This window comes from Pseudorca crassidens, chromosome 4, assembly GCF_039906515.1.
Source record: "Pseudorca crassidens isolate mPseCra1 chromosome 4, mPseCra1.hap1, whole genome shotgun sequence".
In the NCBI taxonomy this organism is placed as follows: Eukaryota; Metazoa; Chordata; class Mammalia; order Artiodactyla; family Delphinidae; genus Pseudorca; species Pseudorca crassidens.
The window spans coordinates 124,181,285-124,187,507 of NC_090299.1; the positions used below are offsets into that span (position 1 = coordinate 124,181,285).

The following is a 6,223-nucleotide window of genomic DNA, read 5'->3' on the forward strand; positions in this document are numbered from 1 at the left end:
GCCTTGCCCTCTACCAGGGAAATGAGCACCCTTGAAATAGACAGGTCAGGACGTTCAACAAAATTGTAGTCAATGCACAGATTGTTCTAGTCTTAACTGACAAAACACGTATCAATAAATCACCCAGACAGGATGGGATTCACCTAAGGATTTCCAATGAATTCACGGGCAGGATTGCTTAACTGTCGACCATGATGTGAAACCAGTTGTTGCAAAAGCTGCTGTGTTAGATACAGAACAGTCAGGTTGCCAATGTCAGGCTTATTCCAAGTCTCCAGAGGGGACCCTGGGAAACCATCCACTGGTTGTTCCTCCCTTCCCTACTTGCCAAGCTGGTGGAATCGTTAAATAAAATACAGAACTGCAGAAAGCTCAAATCAGCACAGCCCATGGAGGCAAAGGAAGGACGGAATCTATACGAGGAACTGGGTCTGATGATGAGTTCTTTGAGGGTCTATGGAAAAAGAGGAGAGAGTCATTTTCCAGACTCTGGAGCTGCCTTTGACAAGTGTCCGCACCAAGAACGAGTAAAGAACGGTTGAGTCACCATAGGATTAAGGGACTATTTGAAATGGATGAAGAATTTAATTCCAACATAGGAAAACTGGGTAATAATAAAAGAGACATTCCTTTGCAAAAAGTAGGAGCTCTCAGAGATCAAGAGGGGCTGATCTTGGTGACTAATTTTATAAAGAGATTTGAAGAACTAGGTACACAGTGAAACTTTCACAGTTGTCGATGATCCCAAGACATTCTAAGGAGTAAAATGGCAAGTCAGTGGGATAGAGGCATTTTTTTAAGGCTGAGCAGAAAGTGGTACAGGAGTTTCAGTGCTGGTAAGTTTAAGTTAAAGCACCTTAAAATCAAAAACTTGTAGAACAATAGCCTAGGAACTAACCCTAGAGCCAAGAGGAGACCTTAGGGGTTATTTGCTTTCCTGAGAACATTAAGCCCAACGCAGGACAAGAGCATCAAAGACAGTAACGTGCCAGGCACTCTATAAATATCTGTTAAATGAATGAAATGCTGAATCATCAGAAAGATGCAAAGTAGAAAATATGTTCAAGCTTGAATAAAACAATTTGTAACAGGATGTCAAAATGGGACTCTTCTTACCACCGTTTTAGCTGAATCACGAAAACAATATGTTAATGTTCCAAAGTAAGACCATTTTTTTTTAAAGACTTGTAAAAAGGAGATGGCTGACAATCTCAAAAAGGTATGTACTGAATGATCCCATGAAATAACATAACTACGGAGATGGAACATTGATTAGTGGTTTCTGGCTTAGGGGTAACAGAAGAAAGGGGTGTGCTGTAAAGGGGTGGCGTGAAAGAACCTTGTGGTGATGGTGCCGTTGTGTATGTGATTGTGCTGGTGGTTACATGGAACTACACGTGTGATAAAATTGCACAGAGTGGCAAACACACACACACACACACACACACACACACACACAATTGGGTGGTGAAATCTGAATAAACACTGTGGATTGTACCCATGTCAGTTTCTTGGGTTTGATATCTCTTTACAGTTATGCAAGACGTTAACATTGAAGGTGAAGGTTGCATGGGAGCTCCCTGTACATTTCTTTGCAATTTCCTGTGAACCCATAATTATTTCAAAATAAAGCAATTAAAGAACAAAAAGAAGTGGGAGGTTGAAACCAGTTTCAACCCTGAGCTGCCTACCCACCTCTAGCCTGAGGAGAGAGAAGAGATTGGAGAAGCCAGGAAAGGAGAGGGCAGAGGTTGTGAGATTCTTTCAGAGAACGCTCTAGGTGTGTTATGATTCCAATCCTCTCCTTGGAGGTAGGATTGCGATGTCAGCCCCTCGTGTTAAAATTAGTGAAGAGCCTTCAGTAGGAGCACCCCGAAGGCATAATCTACGTCCCCTGCAGGGATAGGAAACATTCCACTGTGTCTGACTCGCACCCAAGAAATGTCAAGATCAAGAGTTTCAAGGCACACAAGCGAAGGAGAGGAGGCTGTGTTGGGTGATCTCTGCTCTCACAGACTTTGTCAGCGTGAAAGATGCATGACTGCTTTCCATGCAGCTGAGGTTCAGCAAGCAGAGTCTTATCCAAGAAGGCCGTCTGGAGGGATGAACAGACAGCAGCAGAGGTAAGTTAGAGATAATGCCAAATGCCAGGAAGTGCACGAGTAACAACGAACTGGAGACGAGTGCATTGTCTCTATTAGTGATCTACGGAGGAGACGGAGGTCTCCATTGATGGGGATATCAAACAAAAGCACAAAATAGAGATGAGAACCAAGAGTCAGCTTTCAACACTTCCCAGGCACAGAGAGGGCAACACTGAGCTCACAGTAGCACCAGAAAAGGAAAAACTAACCAATGTTATCTCTTCTCTCTCCCTGTGCTCTACACAGGGAGCAGAAATCACAGTTAACAGGATGGAGGGGAGATGGAGGAGAAGCACAAGGTGAAGAGAAAACATATCCCCTTTCCCTGCTGCCAGCTTCCACCTGCAACAGGTCATCATCAGGGGAGAAAAAGAAAACTTAATATTGAACCAAGTTCTAAGTATTATCTGTTACATGGGACTGGACTCTTACATTATTGATTAGAGGAGCTTGTATCACCTGGGTGACCAGCAAACCTGCCTGATTTTTCATCCAAATGCAAGAGAACGAAACCTACACAGCAACAGCCACCACTGTGTCCATGAGGTAAGCTTACTTAGAGGGAACACTCTAGGAGAGGCCTGTGTCTTTGATACCCAGTCTAGGCTGTCTATTTCTGGAGAGAAAAATAAAACTTGACCTCGTTTAAGCTGCATGATTAGTGTTATTTTTTAATTGTAACTAAATCTAATTCTGATATATAGGTGTATAGTAAATATTTATTGGATAACTATACGTGTGTTTTTCTTTTACACTTTTAATTTTCAAAAACTTTTAACTTTTATACTTTTAACTTTCAAAAACATACCTTGCTACATCCCCCACTCCAAATCTCTAGTTAAGCAGTTCTCAAGGGGGACTGGTTGATTGCAATGATCAAGAATCCTAGTTCAGTCTCTTACCTGCTAGCTGTCCCACCTGAGGCAACGTGCTTCAGCTCACTAAGCCTCAGCTTTACCATCAGCAAATCAAGTCAACATTGTAAACAGATGCTTCATAATTATTCATTGCTGTTGTTATGGTATGAATTCTAAGGCAAAGTAAAATATTTTAGGAACGTGCCAGTGGCTGTCTCTGAACCTACACTGGGAAAACCACAAGGACAACCTAATCGACTATGACAATTCTCACGCTGCAGTGCTTGAAGGAAAAGAAGATGAATCATATATAGAGAACTCCTCTGAAAGCAAGTTACTGGGACTCAGTGGGTCTAGCTAAGTTGAATTGAGGAATGTGGCTGAGCCAGGGAATGACTCAGCCAGGGACTGAACAGCCCCAGATTCTTTCCCCATCTCTGTTTCCTCCTCTTCTCTTTGTTTCCATTCCATTCTTCTCTTCCTCTCTGTAACCTGCTTCCTCTGCTTTTCTGGTTCACGTAGCAGAAAAATATGGCTGTAGAGAACCCTCTAAGTTCACGTGTTACTGTTCCCACCATCTGGGAGGAAACACAGTTCTCCAAGTTTCCAGGGAAGAGACTCTGGGTCAGCTCAGCACTATGACCACCATAGCCTCAGGAACTATACAGTAGGGGCAGGGTGAGTGAGTCCTACTATAGGAACATGGCCAGTCCTAACTCGACGGTATGGACAGAGATGGGAACAGCGCCCCACACTGGAGGGAGAACTGGACAGAAAAACAAAGTATTCATTATGAGAACTGAAGTCACGTTTTCTCTGGTGAGCAGAGTGTCTGAACCAGAACCAAGGAAGAGGTACAGGTGGTGAGCTGAATTGTGCGAGATGCTTAACTCTTCAAAAAGCTGCCCCCCCAAAAAAAACCAGTGATATGTGTGGCTGAAAACTGGGTGTAATGGAGAGATGGACCTGAATGAAGACACCCTGGCCACTGCATGGACAATTCAGAGAAAAGCAACTTGCAGGAGAGTAGAGGGCTTGCAGTGGTCAAATGTTTCGTCTGATAAATACTCAGGTATCGTTCCCCTCAGAGACCAAAGGCACAGATGGACTGAATGTAAGAAAAAAGAATGTCTCTCATTGGCCGCCTTTAATCTCTTTCATCTTTGGAAGTAAAAAGACTATTTATAGATTTCTCTTTCTGCAAGCGCTGCTTTCAAGATGATGTGCAGGCTGTGTCTCCAGGGCCTCCCTGACGGCAGCTCCCACTAGGCACACCTCCCACCAGGGAGGGCCTCCTGGGTCCCACCACGCCCGGGTCAGTGAGCAAGGGCCCGTTACTGGTCCCTGAGTACTCACGTGGCTGTTCCCCTAACTCCTCCATAAGCCTCTTCCTTTGGGAAAGAAAAAGATGACTGCCTATGGTCCCTAGAACATAAACAGATGGCTTCCTTGCCATCACACCACTCATTGGTTTACTGCACGGGCCCTTCAGTGACATCTGGCTGTGTCACAACTCAGCAGCCTTGGTGACTGAGGCTCTGACACTTCTGCCAAGGCTGGAGCACCGTCACCCATGAGTGCTCGGAGCCTGAGAGAAGTAGTGGTTGCAGAAGAGACTTGGTAAAGGAGGCTAAATCTCTCTCTCTCTCTTTCTTTTTTTTTTTTTTGCCCACGCTGTGCGGCATGCAGGATCTTAGTTCCTCCACCAGGGATCTAACCTACGCCCCCTGCATTGGAAGCGGGGAGTCCTAACCACTGGACCGCCAGGGAAGTCCCGAAATCTCTTTCTAGATGGACCCTCCAGGGCTTTGTTTTTTCCTGACACTGATGTAAGCTTATGGGATTCTAAGCAGCCTAACTAAAATGAGGGGTAAGTCTCCCTGTGACATCCATTGCAGGGGGAAATAGAAGAAGAAACACATTTGAGGTAAATGCCATTGACCCTGAGAGATGCTGGGAGACCCTGCATGCAGGTAAAAGGAAGAGGGCATCCTGCCCGACGTTGTTTTCACCGAAAGTCAGGTGATCCCTCAGCCAGTTCAGCAGGGTGGAGCGTGCTTGGACTTTGAGGTTGTGTGGACCTGGGCTTGCATTCCGGCTCTAACCCTTAAGATCTGCAGGGCCTGGGGAAATTTTCCTAATTTCTCTAGGTTTCTGTTTCCTCTTCTGCAAAACGTGGATCATCTCCTGCTGATGACTGTGAAAATTAGCGGGACCACGTGAAGGTCTGGCACCAAGCTCCACAGAAAGTAGCATCTCAAATAAATGCATCTGGAGTCCTTGTGAATGTCGTTGAGACAGCATAATACACCACCAGCCTTTCAAAAGATCTTCCATTTCTTTGTGTTTCTTCAAGTTTTCTCACGGGTTTTAATAACGCCCCATCCGTTGCTGGCTCAGAGGGAACTTGTGTAAGCATCTACACCTCAGTTTCATCGATTATGCAGCTCACAGCACTGACATCTGTCAAGTTTGTAAAACTGCAGAGTCCAGGGCCCCACCCCAGATCTCGGGCAGGTGGGGCCCAGGACTCTGCATTTTAACCGATTTTCCACTGAGTTTAACATGTGAACTTGGGAGGACTTCTAGTCGATATGCAATGGGTTTTTTAATTTATTGGTGATATGTTTAAAGGCAGTCAAAGAGGACAGGACAGTGGTTCTTTTAGTTGGTGAGGATGGTCTTATAACAGAGGAGCTGCCCTTTCTCCCAGCCCCTGGCTGCTGGTAGGAGTGGTAACCATCCTCACAGTCCCAAGAAAAGATTCTCTCCTGCCTAGGAAAGCACCAGAATAACCAGGAGCCCACCTCAGGTCTGCCTACGCAGTCAAGCTTTCTCAAAAGTTTGGAAATTTTCCGATATCAAAAATAGTTTCTTTTGCTCAGCAATTTGCTAGGCTTACCCTACATCAGCAAATTTTTATCAATGAGAAAAACAAGATGGAAGACTGAGTGGAAGTGAGTCCATCTCTAAATGATTGATTTAAAACTTCTTAGAGGTAGGTTACAGAATACCACCTGATTGTCCCTTACCAAAGGCAGACTGCCTAGAGATCTCAGGACTTAAATTTGGATACAAGTCAGGAAACACAATAGTTTTGGTATTTTGTGGAGTTCCTTTTCTTTCTGCCCTTCTTTTTCTCTTTATTTCCATTCATCAAAAAATACTGTCTGCACTGTGTCTAAATATTAGGAAGAAAACACTGTCTGAAGGTCCCTGAGG

At 44.6% G+C, this 6,223-nt stretch overlaps 1 long non-coding RNA gene across 1 annotated transcript; it reads left to right on the forward strand.

Moving 5' to 3' along the window:
* The first annotated feature begins 1,993 nt into the window (after positions 1-1,993).
* On the forward strand, positions 1,994-4,006 carry LOC137223247 (uncharacterized). Its single transcript, XR_010942764.1, has 3 exons — positions 1,994-2,123; positions 2,391-2,690; positions 3,199-4,006. It is a non-coding gene; the product is annotated as an uncharacterized lncRNA (long non-coding RNA).
* The last annotated feature ends 2,217 nt before the right edge of the window (positions 4,007-6,223 follow it).